At 42.9% G+C, this 20,202-nt stretch overlaps 2 long non-coding RNA genes across 6 annotated transcripts in view; one reads left to right on the top strand and one right to left on the bottom strand.

Annotated features, from left to right (window-relative positions):
- The window catches only part of LOC104658674, a 75,941-nt gene extending 68,951 nt beyond the window's left edge, over positions 1-6,990 (top strand). For all 4 annotated transcript variants that reach the window (XR_004059519.1, XR_004059514.1, XR_004059516.1 and 1 more), the window contains one exon: positions 6,547-6,990. This is a non-coding gene — a long non-coding RNA (uncharacterized LOC104658674). The remainder of the gene's footprint in view (positions 1-6,546) is intronic.
- Positions 149-16,560, bottom strand: LOC115899920. Of its 2 annotated transcripts, XR_004059521.1 has the most exons (4): positions 16,453-16,560; positions 9,582-9,722; positions 5,863-5,964; positions 149-303 (listed from the first exon to the last, which is right to left on the bottom strand). It is a non-coding gene; the product is annotated as an uncharacterized LOC115899920 (long non-coding RNA). The 2 variants fall into 2 exon arrangements; XR_004059520.1 differs by lacking the exon at positions 149-303 and having other exon boundaries at positions 5,600-5,964.
- Positions 16,561-20,202: the final 3,642 nt, after the last annotated feature.

Genomic DNA, 20,202 nt, shown 5'->3' on the forward strand with positions numbered 1-20,202 from the left:
CAGCCTCCTGTGAGGCTGGGACCACAGGCTCATGTCACCATGCCTGGCTAAGCTTTTGACTTTTGTAGAGACAGAGTCTCACTTTGTTGCCCAGGCTTGTCTTGAACTCCTGGGCTCAAGTGATCCTCCTGCCTTGGCCTCCCAAAATTTTGGGATTACAGGCATGAGCCACTTCACCCAGCAAAAAATTTATTTCTCATAGTTCTAGACCCTGGGAAGTCCAAGAGCAAGGTGGCAGCTGATTTGGTTCCTGGTGAGGACTTTCTTCGTAGTTTGCAGATGGATGACTTCTTTTTCCTGTACCTTAACATGGTGGAGAGAGAGAAAAAGAGAGAGGAAGCAAGCACTCTTATGTCTCTTCTTAGAAGGGCATTAATCCCATCATGAGGGCTAGACTCTTATGATACCCTCATGACCTATTTACCTCCCAAAGTCCCCAATTTCACATGCCATCACAATGGAGTTTTGACATATAATTTTGGGGGGACACATTCAGCCCATTGCAGCTAGGCACTTGGATTTTATTATGAGTAAAATAGGAAGCAATTGGAAGGTTTTAAAATTGAAAGTGACATGACCTAATAGGTATTTTCGAATGACTGCTCTGAATGCTATGTGGAGGATGATTGCAGGGGGTCAAGACTGCAGCAGAGTGGGCAGTTGAGAGGCTATGATGATGGATTGGATGGGTAGGTGGTGGAAGTAAAAAGAAGAAGATAGGTTTGAATATATAGTTTAGAGGTAAAGACAGAAAGGAGGCATCAAGGACATACCCAAATTTATATTTTCTTGAGCTTCTGAATGAATGGTGATGGTAGAAATTGACATGTTTATGATTGGGAAAGAAATAGGTCTGTGAGATGGTTGGGGAGGTGGTCATCAGGTGCTCTCTGAAGATGAAAATCAAGATGTTTATTTTGTATGTTATGTCATGTGTGGTTGTGTTCAGCTGCAGAGGAACCAAAATCCTGACAAACCATATCTTAAACAAACAAGCTCTTTGATTAATCAATTAATTTATTGTCCACACAAAAAGCGTGTCAAAGATTGGCAGACCCAGCTAGTATGGTAGCTCCCAAATGCCACTGAGATCACAGGCACATTCTCTTTTCTCCTTGAGCATCCTTATCATGTCTTTCACTCTCACCTTTACAAGAGAGGGACTGAGCTTTAGGCATAAGGTCTGCATGTAAGACAGGAGAAGGGGAAAGCTGAAAGAAGTAGGGGTGGTGCCTATGTCAGGAAAGCAAAAGCTTTTTCAGAAATCCATCCCCCAGACCTCCATTTTATGTACCAAAACTATATCATGTGTCCAATTCTAGCTGCAAGGGAGGCTGAGCTTTTTAGCTGGTCACAGTGGCTCACTGAACAAAACTGGAGGCATTTTTATAAGAAGTAAAGGGTGAAAGTATACTCTGAAGGTAGGCAACCAGTAATACCACCAGGGACACATTAAGTTGAAGGTCTCTGGTAAGCATTCACATGGAAAAGTCAAGTAAGGTTGAAATTATAAGCCTCAAGTTGAAAGTTCAACTTTCAAAGTTGAAAGAAAGAGCAGAGCTGATAACAGTTCAAAGGGAGAGCAGAGCTGATAACAGTTTGGAAATCATTAGCATGTAGATTATATTTAAAGCAAAAAGGGCAGATGAGATCAATTAGTGACAGATTAGAGTTGAAAACTTGTCAATTTTGTATTTATTACTGTGACTTGCTTTAATTAATTTTATTAATTCAACAAAATTTTAATGTACACCTTCCATGTGTTTTAAATTGCTTGGAACCCTCAGGGCAGAAAGATGAAGATGTATCTTTTGCTTTTAAGAAGCTTAGAGATAGAAAAAAAGATAAAAATTAGTTTTGTTAACTGATTCACTACAATATACATTAACAATTAACCTATTTAAGTATATTTGTGACATTTGGATAATGGTAGTAGCTCTACTGAAGATTTACTTTTTAAGTGAGAATTTAAGTAATTTATCTTGAGTAATGCAAGATTCACCTGTCTACACATGTACATTTGCATATTTTAATTTGGGAATGCATTAAGAAAAGCCTGAGTGTTTTAATGATTAAATAATAATCTTATTATTAGTAAATTTGCTGCTAATTTACTAATGAACACAATGCATTATGGAACCTTAACCTAAAAATTTTGACTTCTAAGGAAGAGAAAGGAACTACTTGTCAGATGACCTTGTTTAGATTTGGACTGAAGAATGGTTTAGTGACTCATTGCTACCTATAATTCCACTTGGAAGACTCATGGGTCTCTCAAACTAATCATGTTTCAAACTGAGTTTTTTACCTTACCCATCCCTCATTCCTTTCCCAACATCATGCTTTTCTGTATTACTTTTGAAGTAAGTGGCATTACTATTTTCACTCAAGCCAGAATGCTAAGTATTATTCTAGACAGTTCTGTCTCCTTCACTCCACTGTTACCAGTAAAACTTACAGATTTTACCTCCTGAATATTTTTTGAATCTGCTCTGTCTTCTCTGTCCTGTCTCACCATCATTTCACATCTACTCTCCAAGTGTGCTCCTTTAAACTCCATCTCTGTAGCTAGAGCAATTTTATGAGGCTAAACTGCTCAATTCATTACTCTTGTTAAAATCTGGCAAAATATCTTTCAGCATTCTGTAAAAATGGTGTCCTGAAGTACAATCTATTTTAAAAATATTGAGCTAAATTGAGACAAAGAGGTTCCTTTATTGTAAGACTTCTCAGAGCCTTCAACATGCTAACGCATGCACTGTGAATTACTAAAGGAGTGAAATTTAGGATGTTTCCAAACAGAAGTCACAGTGAAGCTATTATGTTGAGGAATACCAAGGAAGGTTTCATGAAATGCCTCTGCGAACACTAGAAATTTCTATAAACTGTCTTAGGAAATTTGGTCTATAAGGAGGAAATTCAGTCACCTCAACACGACCTATGAAACCTCTTGTGACCTAGTCCTTATCTTCCTCATGAGCCTCAATCTTCTATTCCTCTCCGTCTTGAAACCACAACCAGTTCCTGTACACAACATGCTCCTAATGATTTTGCTTAAGCTCTTTCCCCTGAAATACTTTTTTTTTTTTTTTTTTTTTTTTTTTTTGAGACGGAGTCTCACTCTGTCACTCAGGCTGGAGTGCAATGGCACGTTCTCGGCTCACTACAACCTTCCCCTCCCAGGTTCAAGCAATTCTGCCTTACCCTCCTGAGTAGCTGGGATTACAGGTGTGGGCCATCATGCCTAGCTAATTTTTGTATTTTTAGTAGAGATGGAGTTTCACCATGTTGGCTGGGCTGGTCCTGAACTCCTGACCTCAAGTGATCCATCCTCCTCAGCCTCCCAAATTGCTGAGATTACAGGTGTGAGCCACCACGCCTGGCCAAAATAATTCTCTTTATCTGGTTAACTCTATTCACCTTTTGACTTTCAGCTCAAAGACCTTCCTTGGATTCCACATTGAGCTAAGTGCCTCTTTTCTGAAGTCCACTTACTATCTCACAAAAAATGGGCATAATCTGTGTATGTGTCTTTTTACCCTAGTTTACCTGGGGATAAAGACTGTGAGAGTATGCTGCAATGATGATGGTGGTGATTATAGCTAGTTATTGCACATACTAGATGCCAGGCAACCATATACGAATTATCTTATTTGATAGTCACAAACTCCCATGAAGTAGGTATTATTAGTATCCTTATTTTGCAGATAAAGCAGCCAGAGCTTAGAAAGGCTGAGGAACTTGCCTAAGGCTATCCAGCTACTGAGAGATAAACTGTGGTGTGAATTTAGAGAGCTTGACTCCTGAGGCTCCACCTGTGCCTATAAGTCCAGCATGACACTTGGGAATGGGCACTCAGTAGATGCTTCTTGATCTAAACTCAGTGTGTGTGTGTGTGTGTGTGTGTGTTCCTGTCACATCCAAAACTACTAGCACCGAGGAAGTTGGGCATGGTGTAACGAAGAGAAACCTTTGCTGTTAAATCTCATTTCCAGCAAAACTGTCCATGGAAAGGTGGCATGGAAGGGACAACCAGCTCATGTACCAAATTACTCTCAGCTTGCTTGTTGTCTTAGACATATGTTCTGGGAGTGGCCAACCCTTGTTTTACATCTGTGTTAGTCTTTGCAGAATAAAAAGCAAATTAGTGTTTAATGGGGACTATTAATCTTGTCACCTAATTGAGTAGATCTAATAAATCTTTTCATTCAAAACCCAGTGGAAATTTCCAGTTGGAAATGAGTGTGGGGAATATCCAATCTCAAAAATATTTTCATACCCAAAGATTATATATGAGTTTGTGAAAGATGTTGAATGCTCAATGAAATTTAATGAGTATGAATTGAACACTTATCCTGGGCCTAGAACTGTTGGCAGTTGCTTTTGAGAGTTACAGAATACATTTATGATAATTACTGCACTTAGGAATTTTGCTATGTGGTTTGGGAGTATCTGAAGTGTCTTATAGTAGGTCTCTAAACAGGTAATAATAAAAAGTTCAAATACATTATTTCGTTACACTCCACGAGGATCAAACTTCATCATGACATGATTATAATTTGAAATATGAGTAAGAAATATGTAGGGTCATGATCTCCATAAGCCCATTCTTTGCTTCTTAATTAAATTTTGCAGCTGATAGAAACATTGAAAGCAGAGCATTAGCTTATAAATAATTCAGAAAAGGATGGGTAACTCCCATAGTATATGTTTTATGAGTTTTGTTTAAGAAGAGTCTATTTCGCGTTAGGTAAAGTTAGCCATTGTTTAGAATAAAGACCTGCATTACTTTCTATTCTAAATTAAACTGTTAAAGGGAGTGCTTGCAAATAAATGCCTTGGTGCTTTTTTTTCTGTTTAATAGGAGCAACATCACTTTGGATCAATTATTTAATTTCCTTATGTCAGAGTTCTTTCAATTTAAAGAAAAATATTTCCTTTCCTCATTTCTTTTTGTCTGAGGATGAACCAGACATTGGAAGCTGTAGCCTGGGATTGTACCGGAGTTCTCACTGTGGTTGCATTCTTTCTTCACATTCAGCGTCCTCTCTTAAGCACACATTTTCATGCACATCTAGTTAAATTACCTGGGAGAGAGTTCTAGACATTATCAGTCAGTAAATCCAGTTGTCTCATTTTTCATTTTAGCTATTGTTGGGGTCATATGCCAAGGCTTGTATGAAGGGTCTAGAAAAATATCTGCTGCAATGTGATTTCTTTTATCCTTGTATGAGACCATAGCATGAGACAGTAGACTGGCGAATTGGCAGGGCGGGGAGTGTGTGCTTACAGGGAGCAAAGAAAAGAGTTTTGATTCTTCTTTAGCTGAATGTTGTGAAACTTTAAAGCTTACATTTGAATAATCGTTGCAGATGGGTTAGATAAAATCCATCAACTCACAATGTTTTTCCTGTTTCCATTCACTAGTGAGTAACAGAAGCTTAAAAGAAGGAATGTTCTCTAAAATAAGATATAGAATGTGGGTTAGGTTTACAAGTTAAGAGTTCCTCTTTGCCCTGCCCCCAAATTATTTTTAGGCCCCAGGCCTCTGAAGCCAAGGTAATCTGCAGGCAGCTTTCTCATTTTATCACAAGTCAGTGGTCTCTCCCCTTCCTTGTCCCTCCTATCTTGTCAGGCAAATGGCTCTGTGGGAAACCAATTCTGCTTCCTGTTTAAACTGTAGAAACAATTCACTTAATTCAATATCTAGCTTTTGATTCTATTTGCAAAAATAGAGTTGTAAATAGTTCCATTCATTAGCCAATACTTTTTTTTTTTTTTGGTCTGTTAAGCATATTTGGGTCATTTTATAGTTAACCTTGGCTGAGGGAGAAAAGTTATTTGAAGCTCTTACTTACTTACTTGTGATTTTTTGGGTATGATACGGAGGCTTTGCAGGGCAGAAGCATGGCTTGCTTGATTGACCCAATGCCCATTTCTGGCTCTCTTCATCCTCTCTGACCTCTATAATAGAGAAAGCGGAAACTGAATATTCACTGCTCTAACCCCCCCTGAAGCAAGGATGGCCTTGTAACAGTTCTGGCCAATGTGGCATAAGCAGAATTCTGGTGAGGTGGGTTTTGGGAACTACATTTGATTTCCCAATAAAAGAGGCCAGAACTGCAGGCGCTATTCCTTCCACCCCTCTTGGTCTTGAACATAGCTACAATGTCTGGATCTATAGCAGTCAGCTTGCAACTTTGAGACAATATGCCAATCTAAAAATGGCAGAGCAGAATTATAGATGAACAGATGAACCCTTGGTTTTTATTAGATCATGGAACCCCATATTATACAGGACTGCTTCCCTTTAGACATCAGTACATGAAAAATAAATCCCTTTGTGGTAGGTTAATACAAGGCCACAAATTCTTTGACACTCCTCCCAGCAAAGTCTAATTCACCCTCCCTTGAATATAGGCCAGCCTTACTGACTTGATTCCAACCAATAGAATCAGTAGATGTGACACTGCATGACTCTCCATGGTAGGTTCACAAGGTAATGCGGTTTCTGCCTTTTTCTTCTTCTGACATGTGCCTTGGGAGCATTGAGCTGACATGTTAGAAGTCAGTCTACACTGAAGCTGCCATGCTGAAGAACTCATGTGCGAGAACACATAGAAATCGAGATGCCTGAGGAGCCCCAGCTGTACTAGCCTCCAGCTTTCTGAGTCTTCTCAGCAAGAACTGTCAAACATGAGAGTGAAGCAGCGTTCAGATGACTCTGGCCCCAGTCTTCAGGTACCCTAGCTGGTGCCAAGTGGAGCAGACAAGCTGCCACCCACCAAGCCCTTCCCAAATTGCAGACTAGGAGCAGAATAAATGTTATTTTAAGCCACTAAATTTTGGTTTGTTATATATTGTAGCAATAGAAAATCAGAACCCCTTTTTTTAATGCCACTGTTAGTTGGATATTCTGTTACTTGCAGCCAAAAGCATCCCTATCTGAAATACTTAGTAGTAGAGAAGATTAAAATAAATCACTAAAACAATCCTTTTGAGTTGCTATACGCGTTGATTATCCAATCTATTCCTCTCTTATTCTGTTTGTGGCAATCCATTTCACTGTAGTACTAATATCATAACTTCCCATTGAAGTCAGTGCTGCTTTAGTTATATAAAGGTTTTATTTACAAAAGGGCTGGGCTAGTAGAAACTAGGAAAAAGAGGGACTTCAATTCAGGGCACCATACTGCTGTTTTCCTGCTCTTTTGGCATTTTGATTATAATAAAGACAATATTAGTAACTTTTTCACTAGCAGGTACAACTTGAGAGTTCCTAACTTTATAAAACTCTTATCAGTGTTTGAAGCTGCTTTCTTAATAAAATGCTCCTAGCATTTGACAGCTTTATTTTTTTCATTGACATTTGAAGTTTTTAAAATAGATGAATATTGAATATCATGTTTAATAGGTCAGATTCTTTGAAGAAAATTTCCATTAGTTAGTTCCCATTTTCTAAAGAATTGATGGTCACTCAGTATTGTTGGAATTCTTAAAAAAGGTTTTAGTCATAAATTTATTTTTAAGTCTGGCATATGGAAACTAGCAAGGTTGTTCTAGATTAATATTCATATCCTTACATGGGAGCTACACTATAAATTAAAAATCTTTTATTCCAAAGTAACATACTACTATTTTTAGTGATGGAGATTCCTAAGCAGCTTTGCAATATTGTTTGGGCAGACTTCTTATCCTGTTGCACTGAAACTTTAAACCTGAAAGAACAGAACTGCAACTCCTGAAAGCTAGTTGCACAAAAGCCAACTTCAATTTGTGTCTTTGTTTACTCAATGTCCACATCCTTAAACTGTTGGCAAATTTGCAGCTGGGTGGAGCAGCAAAAATGTCGTTGTGCTGATGATATGGGGAGGGATGGGTGTGGAGGCTAGATTGGGGCACCAGAGGGGTCTTTGGAAAGGAAAGTTACGTAAGTGATATCATATGCAGAAGCAGCCTCTGGGTTGAAAAATAACTGCACAGGGAGTGTCAGCCTTTCTTGGATTTCACTCCCTGATTTACTATCCTTAAGGGTCAGACCTATATTCCTGGGTGGGCTGGAGAGTCTAAGTGCAGTGAGTTCCTAATAGCAACCCTGCATAATAGCTTAAAAAGTCTGGCAATGTTTTTTTGTTCTTTGTTTTTTAAATTTTGTCTCAAGGCAGCAAGGTGCTGTATGCAAAAGCTGAACGAACATCTCAATGAGAAGCCAAAACAGGACAGATGTTTCATGCTGCGTCTCAAATCTGGTTGCTTCCAGCATGATTTCCTTAAACAAACAGGAAACACAGAAAAACGGAGAAGACAACTGGTTTTCCATGGCAGCTCCAAAGCAGATTAAAACAAGCACTAATTTCTCATCCTGTCCTTCTTCCGCCTAGCCATTTTTTTAGGAAACTAAATTATTAATTCATGAGATAATGCCTTGTATTCATGCCACCTGATATTTTTATTTTTGTAACCTGTGAAAAATAAGTTGTCATTGTGTGTCTATCCTGTGTCAGAGATTCCTTGGGGGCCCATGTCATAATTTACTTGGTACCGAACCCCCATCTAGCACCTGAGGGAAATTATATATACGCAGTCCTATAAACCGAGGGAATGGTGGGAGTAGGGATGAAATGTAACAAAATTGAGACAACTGCAAGTACATATGAGATCTGCCACCTGCCTAGGGTGACCCTGAACTCTGAGCACCCTAATATGTTAAGTATCACTTGAGATCTTCACATCATTAGGGAGAAGCAGGTATTTCTGTTCTTTGGCCATCGTGTGCTCCACATCTTACTTGATGGCATTCTTTGGATTAGGACCCTTGGTGTCAGTCCTAAGCTCCTCGGACACCCTCTCTTAGCTAATGCCTTTCTGTGGGTTTCTCAGATGCCTGCAGCATTCTGCTTGCCCCCAAGCTTATTAGCAGATACAGCCTATAAATTCCTTTCTAATGCCACTGCCTGTTCCTGAAGTCCTACACAGCTCCAGAAAACAGAAAACCTTCACCCATATAAACGATTGCCTTTAGAAGCATCACCTTCTCAAGCTGCAGCTAACTCCTTCCAGAAGCTTGAGTTTTCTCATTCACAGAGGCAGTATTTCTCAAAGGATCAGAATTATGTAGCATGTTTGTTAAAATACAAATTCCCACTGAATCAGACTGTCTCAGGGTGGGATTGGGAGTTGGCATATGTAACAAGCTCCTTATGCAGGCAGTTACAGCTTCCATTTCAGGATAGAGAGCTAGTTAATTTCGTCCTTGTACACATCAAGTTTAGCATTTCCTCTTCAGAATGAGAATACTTTTCCCCCTCACAGCTTGGAGACCTTAGGAAAAGTCTGTCAATTTCAACTACCACCCAACCCTTCAACCTGCAGCAGCCTTAAGAAAATTGATGCTTTGTGGGTAAAAACTGAGTCTAAAACCTGCACCGATCTTTCATCTTTGGCCTTGGCCAGACTTCCACGCTTACGTTTGAGGAGCTGCCTACAAAGTCATCCACACTCTCCTGTACCCTCATGTTTTCATTGTTTTGCCTCCTCACCCCTGCCTTACCACACTTCATGTTCACCCCCATTTCTTCTACCTTCTGGACTTCTACTCCATGGTAGACTCTCTCAGCCCCCAGACCTCAGCTGAAATCTGGGTCTCACTGGGATGATCTTTGCCTTTCAGTCTTCCCACATGCCGGCTGCCCTTTTCTCCACTTGCATTCGGAACCATAGAGCTGTGGGTGACAGACGAGGGATAGAGTTAGAAAGGGGTTGGCCAACTTTTCCCGTAAAGAACCAGATAGTAAATATCTTTGTGGGCCACACAGTCCATCATAACTACTCAAGTCTGCTGTTGCAGCACAAAAGAAACCATAGACAGTATGTGAATAAATGAATTTGTTTCAATAAAACTTCATTTATGGACGTTGAAATGTGAATTTCACATAATTTCCACATGTTACAAAATAGTATTCCTTTTCTGAAAAATTATCAACCATCCAAGTGGTAAAAACCATTCTTAGCTTCAGGGCAATACAAAAACGGAGTGCGGGGGCAGGGCGGGGGGAGTGTGACTGGAGTGGCCCGTGCGCTGTGGTCTGCTGATTCCTGACAGAAACCAGTGCTTCTCAGACTTCAATGTACTTACATGTCACTAAGGATCTTGCTAAAATGCAGACTCAGATTAAGTACATCTGGGATGGAACCTGAGATCCTGCATTTCTAACAAGCTCCCAAGTGGTGTTAGCGCACCTAGTGAGCGCACAGCACTTTGAGTAATAAGGTACTACAGTCAGTCAGGTGTAGAAGCTTCTCTTTTATATAATGAAGGCATTAAAAATAGCTTAATGACATAGGAAAATGTCCTGACTGTAACGTGTGTTAGATGGAAAGTGAGACAGTCGAGAGCACAGGCTTTCAAGCCAAACGTACTCCCACTTACCAACTATGTGCATCTGGACACATTTCTTAACCTTTCTCAGTTTCTGTTCATTCAACTGTAAAACAAAGAAAAATTATCTCTGCCTTGGGTGGTTGTTTGGATTCTAACAAGACAATGGTTGTAAAACACTCAGCACCTAGCAAGGCCTCAATCCTAGCCCTTCTTATTTTTAAATTTAAAAAGCAAGATATGAATCTGTATATAACAAACTAATAGGAATGTTAATTTTGAGAGTCTCAGGGGATTTCCTTGCCATCTTTTTTAGAAAACATTTGCAAGAGTCATGCCCATTCATTCATTCATTCATTCAAGAAACATTTGTTGAGTTCCTACTTCTGCCAGGCAATGTGTTTTGCTGGATCTGCCAAGACAAGTGAAACGTAAGCTCACATAAGTTGGGGGGCTGGGAACAAAAAACAATCTCAGCATAGAAGAGCTGTATGGGAGTGTGCAGTGTGCTGGGGAACATAGAGGAAAGAGTGTTCACTCTGCTGGGAGGAGAGGCCAGAGGGATTCCACACAGGAGGCCACTGTTAAGCTGCACTTCAAAGGATACATATGGACTGCCTAATGGGGGAGGAAGGAAGAGAGTATGCAAAGGCAATGGGGAGTCCAGAGAACCTAGACCATAGGAGTGTGCGAGAGTGACCAAGGAGAAGGCCCTGGCTAATCAGAACAGGTGTAGGCCTTTATGCAGCAGAGATTTGAACTGGCTGGGTATCAGTTCTGGAAAGGCCATTATCCCTTTTGGAAAACATCCTGACAATTACAATAATATGTGCTAGCAGGGACTTCAGAAAAGACAGTGCCAGAAAATCCCTCACCACTTTTGCGGGAGCCGTCTTCAAAATTAGTTCTCTGGGACCATACTTGACTCGATAATTGCCTACCAAGTGTCTGTTACAGGAGGGAGGCTTTGCATAGGGCTGCAGGGATGCTGCAATGAGGTCTGCCATCTGCCACAGGAGAGGTTAATCACTACACCACAGGGTGAAGGGAGCCAAAAACAACGTCTCCTGGAGCTTTATAAGAAGGAGAAAAAGATGAAGGAGTATGGGTCTGAAAGCGAGAGCTCCAGATGGGCTTCATGGAGCAGGCAGCATTTGAGTTGGCCTTGGAGATGGCCCATTCTGTCTCTGGGCATTCTCTCCAGGATCTCCAGCTTGATGGGGGATTCAAGTCTATTTCTGTAAATTGCTAACTTCAATCAAGGGCATGGGAACTAACAGTAGGTTCCTGAACTGACCTTCTAGTGCTGAGAAAGGGACAGAAGGTGTCATCTGAAAGGGTCCTTAACCTGTCTCTCCAGAGGAAACCTTGCTATCAAAGAAAACTTGGATTATAACTTACAGAATTAAAATTTAGAAATGGTTCCTGGCAATCTCTCTTCTGTCTTCCATTCCTGGTTCTCTGAGGCCTTCTGTCCTCTATAGTAGTTCTAAGACAGAGGGTTATGTGTGAGACAGAGTAGACCCAGCAGCATGGGGAGGGGGTACCTATTTGGGTTGGTCCATTTGCATTCTGATTCACCGTGTCCTGAGTGGCTTAATACTGTTTTCAGTCTGCTCTCTTGTCTGTAAATTCCTCCTTTCTCAGTGGTATGAGATGGATTTTTCTGCCCTCATAGTCTCCTAAACCTTGCCTGATCTTTTTAAAACTGATCTTTCTCCATCTTGTTTGCCCTTAATTGAGATTTAGCCATGCCCAGGCCTGTCTGGTGACCCCAGAGGGCCCAAGCTGAGTGGCTCTGCCCCAGGGGAAATTTGTGCCTGGGTCTTGGAGCTGAGAATGTGGGGAAGGCACCATGAGGCTGCTCCCTAGACCAGCCTGTGGACTAGGTTTGTGCTCAGTAGAGAGGGGTCTGCAGGCGGAAGCGGAGGTGCTGATTTTTACGAGGAACTCCCTGAGACAAAGATTCATAAGCAACGTTGCTCAGGGTAAACCCAGACATTGTTAGTTGCTGCTAGAGCTAGTGCTTACAGAGTCCTAACACTTGACCTGAACTGGCTCAGCTTGGTCTTTCCACACTGTTAAGGGAAAGGGATACTTTCTCCACGGAAGAGAGTTTTTCTGTCCCCAGAGTTGTAGTCTGGGGGATTTCTTAAACTGCTTCTTGGGCAAGAAAACAGAATGCCTATGAAGGGGGCTGAGAAGCTGCTCCAAATCGCTATGTCTGTAGCCAGGTTGCCAGAACATAAATAAGAAGCATTTGTGAACACACGAGATGCCTTTGGATGCTCCCAAATATAAGCATGGGAGAAAAGATTGCAAAGGTCTCCATTTATATGGTTGGCAGAACACAGTACTAAAATGTGTGCCGTTATTTTAGTGTAAGCTCATTTGTACTCACTGGCTGGCCAGATCAGGCGAAGTTTGCGTTACATTTGTAACTGTACATAGGTACATACGAAATCGATACTGAAAGCCCTGTTCTAGAAACAGTGTTACCCAACTCAGTCAATCCAGTCACAAACACCATGGCACGCATAGGTCTCTGTTTACAGGTGCCACATTTAGTATGGCTATGAGTCATCAAACCTCTAATTACTTCTTAAAGTTTCCTAAACCACTCTTGTCAGTAAATAGCAGTATGGCATGCGGCTCTACCTCTGCAAATGAGGGAGGGAGTACAGTTAGCTGAATTTTTATTCATAGATGGTCTATCTCATTTCCTAGAATGTGTAACTGGGACTTTGTCATTTTGTTTACTTCTGTATCTGCAGCGCCTATAACAGTGCCTGGTACACAGTGGGTGCTTAATATTTGTGAATAGATAAATGAATGAACGAACGATTGGATTTTACGTATGAGTTAGAGGCCATCTCTCTTCTCTCTTCCCGTTCAGTTGCTGTTACATCTGCCAACTTCTGCTTTTACTTGAGTCCCTGGCGTATGGAAAATTACACCCTCTTAGTGTAGACTGTGGGCAGAATCTGGGACATTATGGGTCAGCATGTGGGTGTGAGTTCTTATACAAACACAGAGGCCCCTGGCTTAGCAAGTCCCAAAGGCTCTGAGGGACTTTCAGGCAGAACACTATCAGGCTCATCTTCCTTAAACCATGCTATTTTTTTCCCTATTATGAAAATAACACATGCTCATTAAACAAAGTTTGGAAACGCTAGAAAATACGAAGGTAGAAAAATTACCCACAGTCCCTTTACCCAAACACAAATCCACCCTTCTCTTTCTCCCGGTTTATCAGATAGCTTTTAAACCTGCACCATTCTCTTCAGTCTTGCATCCAGTCCAGTCACAGCGCCAGGAAGAGATCTTTTTAAAACACAGATCTGAAAACACTTCAAAGGCTTCCTGTTGCCTTTAGTGTCCAAACTGCTCCACAGGATTGGCTCTGCTTGTGTCTTCAGCTTCCTAGCCCTCTGAGCCCCTATCATATTACGCTTGTGCCAGATGGAATTTCCTTCAATTCTTCAAACAAGCTGCACCTTCTCAGGTTCACTCTGCTTGGAACCCTCTCCACCTTTCTTGGCTCTATTCTTTTAGTCTGTTTCCTTGTCCGTGTTTATCTGTTTTTTTTGTACATTTTCTCTTTGATTCCGCATTTAGATAACATTTCCCCTAAAAAATTTTCCTGACTGTCCTTCCCCTTTTCTCTACCAAATCTGAGTTTGGAGGTCCTCTTGTGTGCTTCAAAAACCCATACATTTCTCTCGTCATGTAGCTGATCATGCAGTATTTTAGTGCTTCTTTGTAAGGGCAGTTTTCTAACCTCAGTGCTTAGCCCATCCCCTGGCTCATGGCACACAGCTCAATAAACAGTAGTCAAAGAGAATTTAGATTGACCATTATTTACATTTTAAAAATATTTTCTTTATTAAAATTTGTAATTGACAAAAATGGTATATTTTTATGGTGTGCTAGAAACATTTCCTCTTAATCTTTGCTTTAATTACTTCGTGGTTGTTTATTTTGAGACAGAGTCTCACTCTGTCGCCCAGGCTGGAGTGCAGTGGTGTGATGTCGGCTCATTGCAACCTCTGCCTCCAGGGGTAAGCGATTCTCCTGCCTCAGCCTCCCGCGTAGCTCGGATTACAGGCACATGCCACCACACCTGGCTAATTTTTCTACTTTTAGTACACACCAGGTTTCACCATGTTGGCCAGGCTGGTCTTGGAATCCCTGACCTCAGGCGATCCAGCTGCCTCAGCCTCCCAAAGTGCCGGAATTACAGGCATGAGGCACCGCGTCCAGTCTACACTGTGTTTTCTATTTTACATAGATATAATAATTGTGCACATTTAATGTTATAGATCATATTGTATCCGGAATTGGTGGGTTCTTGGTCTCGCTGACAAAGAATGAAGCCGCGGACCCTCGCGGTGAGTGTTAACAGTTCTTAAAGATGGTGTGTCCGAGTTTGTTCCTTCAGACGTTCAGATATGTCTGGAGCTTCTTCCTTCTGGTGGGTTTGTGGTCTCGCTGTCAGGAGTGAAGCTGCAGACCTTAGTGGTGAGTGTTACAGCTCTAAAAGGCAGCGCATCTGGAGTTGTTCATTCTTCCAGGTGGGTTCGTGGTCTAGATGGCTTCAGGAGTGAAGCTGCAGACCTTCGAGATGAGTGTTACAGCTCTTAAAGGCAGCATGCACCCAAAGAGCTAGCAGCAGCAAGATTTATCATAAAGAGCAAAAGAATAAAGCTTCCACAGCAGGGAAGCGGACCCAAGCAGGGTAGCTCAGGCAGCCTGCTTTTATTCCCTTATCTGGACCCAGCCACATCATGCTGATTGGTTCATTTTACAGAGAGCTGATTGGTCCACTTTACAGAGAGCTGATTGGACCATTTTGACAGGGTGCTGATTGGTACATTTACAATCCTCTAGCTAGACAGAAGAGTTCTCCAAGTGCCCACTAGGTTAGCTAGATACAAAGTACCAGTTGGTGTATTTACAAACCTTGAGCTAGACACAGAGTACTTACAAACCCTGAGCTAGACACAGAGTGCTGATTGGTGTATTTACTATCCCTTAGCTAGACATAAAAGCTCCCCAAGTCCCCACCAGACTCAGGAGCCCAGTTGGCCTCACCCAGTGGATCCTGCACCACGGCTGCAGGTGGAGCTGCCCACCAGTCTGGAGCTGTGCCTGCACTCCTCAGCCCTTGGGCGGTCCATAGACTGGGCGTCATGGAGCAAGGGGCAGCACCCATCCGGGAGGCTTGGGTGGCACGGGAGCCCACGGCAGAGGGGAGGGCTTGGGCATGGCGGGCTGCAGGTCCTGAGCCCTGCTCCGCCAGGAGGCAGCTGAGGCCCCACAAGAATTTGAGTGCAGCGTGGGCAGTCGTGGGGAGCTGGCACAAGCTCTGCAGTTGCTGGCCCGGATGTTAAGCCCCTCACTGCCCTGGGCCGGTGACCTCGTCTGGCCGCTCGGAGTGTGGGGCCCACGGAGCCTGCACCCACGCCTGCCGGAACTCGCGTGCTGACCCAGTTCCCACCCACGCCTCTCCCTCCATACCTCCCAGCAAGCAAAGGGAGGCGGCTCTGGCCTCGGCCATCCCAGAGAGGGGCTCCCACAGTGCCATGGTGGGTTGAAGGGCTCCTCAAGTGCTGCCAGAGTGGTCACTGAGGCTGAGGAGGTGCCGGGAGCGAGGGCTGCTAGCACGTTACCACCTCTCAATATCATGTAAAAATACTAATCTTAATTCTTTCTACTTAGCATTGTGTGAAGTATTTTCACTTTTACCCAATCTTATATACTTCATTTTTAATAACTGCATACTATTCCATCAAGTAGATATACTCTTGCTTACTAATCTTCTATTGTTGGACTTTTAGACATTTTAGGTGGTTTAGCTTCTTGCAAATTATGAATAATTTTGCTATAAGTATCTGGATATCTTTGGGCATAAAGATTTTTCATGTTTTGAAGTTTTCCCTTAGAATACCTAAAGTAAAATTTCAGAGTCACTCAGCATTTGGAGTTCCTAATGCTTGGTGCCTAACTGCCTTCTCAAAGTGTTATCAATTTCTATTGGCACCAGCAATTCATGAAATGCTCATTTCACTTACCTTCACCAAGGCTACTTCCTTCTCATCCACTAAAATCTCCTGAAGAACTTGGACCTTCCAGAGGCAGCAGCGCTGAGTACCCAGGCCAATGCTTGCCCCTGTTCTCACTCCCTTCTAAGGACAATATTTCAGCTCCAGTTTGTGGAGGGCAAACTTTCCTGGTTCTCACCCACTCAGGTTGTGCAACCTTGGATAGCATATTTAATCAGAGCATGTTTCCTCCTTTTAGGGGAGTGAGACAATTCTTCAGTTGCTGTTTATTCTATTTCAAACTCTTTAAATGGACCTAGGGCATCCTCTGCTTGCATTTCCTACCGTTTCATCAACACACATGCACACGTGCACACATGCGTATATACACACACACACATGCGTGCTCCTGCACACACCACCTTCTGAGGGCCATGTCTACCAAGACCATCTTCCCTCTCACCTCATCTTTTTCTTGGCTCTCTGATTTCTTTGCTTTTCCCTGTAGTTCTCAGCTTCTCCCTCCCCACCCCATCTCCCTTTTTCCCTCCCTCCCTCAATTCCTTCCTACCTGCCTTCCTCCATTCATCCAACAAATTTATCAAGGACCTACTAGTCCAGCCATAAGTGCTGGGAAACTTGGAAAAGAAGGCAGCAGCGGTTCCTACCTGCATGGACTTTACATACTAGTGGGAATGACAGGTTAAAAACAAACCCATACAATAGAAAGTTACACATTGTGATGGGCATTAGGAAGGAAATAGATGAAGGCTAAGAGAGAGAACCTCAGGAAAGATCTTTTGATAAGGGAGTAGTACCCCCCTCCCTCACCCTTGCTTACCCCCTTCACTCCTTGCTGGGCTTTCATCTCCACAATACTTACCACCAGCTGACAATAAACTTTCCTGGTTTATTTGTTTATTGCCAGTCTCCTCCAGCTTGAATGTAAGCTCCACGAGGGCAGGGCTTTGCTGTTCACTGCTGTGCCTGGCCACTGTGGGCCTCCATAGCATGTATGTGGAACTGGGGCTATTTGTGAGGATAGGTGGTGTCAGAGGTACAGGCGGAGGGAACGTAGTGTGCAGAGGCTCTGAGAAAGGGAAAAGGGGTGGAAAGGAGCCCAGAGGGGCTGAATCGGGTGAACAAGGGGGCAGCAGCACCAGGAGAGGTTTGCCAGTCCTTGCAGGCCCTGGTCATGGGTTTAGATTTCACTCTTAGGGCAGTGGGAAGCCCATGATAGTTTTGCTTCAATGGGACACTGGGATACGCCTCCCTGCCCTGGCAGAGTGTGACTAAAATATTTGTGAGTGGGAGTGGAGCTGGGAGTGGGGAATCCATATGGTGAGTTCTTGTGCATGGTTTTGTCTTAACCCTATGACCAAATAGTCCCTGCTGGCTGTGGGGGACTAGACTCCTTCCAAGCCTGTTGTTTTGGGACCCTGTGATTATCAGGCAGCAAACATATGACTACACTCCCTGAGTTATCATGCTTCCTTGTGTTTTGACATCCAGCCTAGTGGCTGACCAGATGGGAAACCTTGCTCCTGAAACAGGCAGGCTCCGGAGTTGCCATTTTTAGGATGACAGTAGATCTGAATGACATCTGGTGGTTTACGGGAATATCTTGTCACTGACCATTTCAAGGGCAAACAACTTCCTTCTCACCCACCTGCTTGCTGCCTGCTTCCCTTTCTTTGCCTTCCTCTCCCACTGGGAAATGCCAGCCATTTGATCAGCATTTGTCAGCTCAGTTAAGCCACATCATTGTCTGCCCAGAGGGACCTATTTCCCTTTGCTCAGTCCAGGCCCTTGAGCAAACCTGGGAATTCATGGGATCCGTGGAGCCAGGAGGTTTGTGAGTAGCACAGAGTAACACAGAAAAGTGCAAATGGGAAGCTGGACAACTCAGGAGACTGTAACATGAGGTATGTGAGAGATACCATTTCTCTTCTTCCTGGAAGGGGGATGAAGGTGTCCTTTTTTTGTTTTGTTTTGATTGTGAGCAAATGGCCCAGCATAGATCCAATTGTTACAACTGAATTAAATTTACAACAAACTTAGTGTGGCACATTTTGAATAGAGCACCTAATTATTATTGGGTTGCATGGCAATAAGTAATACCCTATAAACAATTTATTGATACAGTATAGCTTTCATTCAACCAAACTACACTTTGTTTCTCTCATCTCCCTTTGCCTCTCCAGCATCTATAATTGGCATTCATTGTATTCCCTGATGGTGCTAGATTAATATCATATGGGCAAATAGTACTTGGTAGCGATTACTATCCTGAAGAAGATATTAGAATCCACTGACATCATTAACAATTGGGAAGACCAGCACGGTGTTCCAGTCCTGGGATTCAGACTTCAGCCCATCATGAATTCAGCAGTGGTATGTGCTACGGCATAATCACTGTCACCCCACACATCCGAAGGTCTTAGGCTGTCCTTTGCCAAGAGTGGAGTGGCTGGGGGCAGGGTAAAGACATTCTTGCAGCAAAGTTCACTGGATCCTGGGGACTGTGGTCTTAAGGCAGATGGGGGCGGGATGAGGTTAAAGGAGTGGGACTGGCAGCAGGATCCAGGGACTCTACATTTCCTTTACCCCCACTCCACCCCTACATCAAAAATATGTAGAAAGAGCGGGGAGGGCGTGGTGACTCATGCCTCCAATGCCAGCACTTTGGGAGGTGGAGGCAAGCAGATCACCTGAGGTTGGGAGTTCGAGACCAGCCTGACCAACATGGAGAAACCCCGTCTCTACTAAAAAGATGAAATTAGCCGGGCATGGTGGCACATGCTTGTAATTTCAGCTACTCGGGAGACTGAGGGAGGAGAATCACTTGAACCTGGGAGGCAGGGGTTGCGGTGAGCCAAGATCGTGCCATTGCATTCCAGCCTGGGCAACAACAGGGAAACTCTGTCTCAAAAATAAATAAATAAATAGAAAATATGTAGAATGAGTTTGGATCAAGATTAGTCTTACTGTAATATCAGAAAAATTCACCAGTCAAACGATGGCTCTCTCACTTGCATATTCACCAAAGAGACAGAGTGTTTTATTACAAAAAAGGCATAAAGGTGAGCAAATAATATAAACCATCCAACCTTTGGGAATATCTGAAGAGGGGAGGCAGAGAATGCCTTAGGAGGGTGGGGAGCAGGTGGAACAATCAATGGGAGGGTGAGGGGTATGTGTGAGGGGAAGGAAGTCAAAGCGGGGACTGAAGAGAAGACAAACTTCTCCAACTGCTGATGTTGCCATGTGGTCCTGTATGTTACAGAAAGAGGAATCTTCATGACAGTCTTTTCTGTTTGAGAGCACCACACCCATTCCTTTGGGAATATGAGTTTTCTCCACTTATTTCCTGCCCTAGGAGTTTCATGAATTGGCTTGCCAAGGACAGGGTCAAACTATCTCTGACAGCAATTAGAATTGCTTAGTGGCCTACAGAGTAAGCGGCTTACTTCAGACAGATGGGACAGCAGTGGAAATTTGAATTCTGCTTCGTGGCGGTCACGTGGATACTTCATTTTTCTTGGTCATTGAACCTATGTACAACCGCAGAGAAGGGAACAACAAAGTGTGAAAAGATGCTAAAGCCAATTGAGCAATCTGTTCTTTGCAGGCTTGGGAGTCCTTAAAAAAAGCTACTTCAGAATAGGTCAAATGGACGGGTGGCAGGCAGTTCATGGTTGCTATGGTGACCAACAAACATGTTTGGCTTCTAGAGGCCCTGCCCCTGAAGAGGATGATGGCTTTTGTTATGAAATTTGT

This window comes from Rhinopithecus roxellana, chromosome 10 (assembly GCF_007565055.1).
Source record: "Rhinopithecus roxellana isolate Shanxi Qingling chromosome 10, ASM756505v1, whole genome shotgun sequence".
Taxonomy (NCBI): Eukaryota; Metazoa; Chordata; class Mammalia; order Primates; family Cercopithecidae; genus Rhinopithecus; species Rhinopithecus roxellana.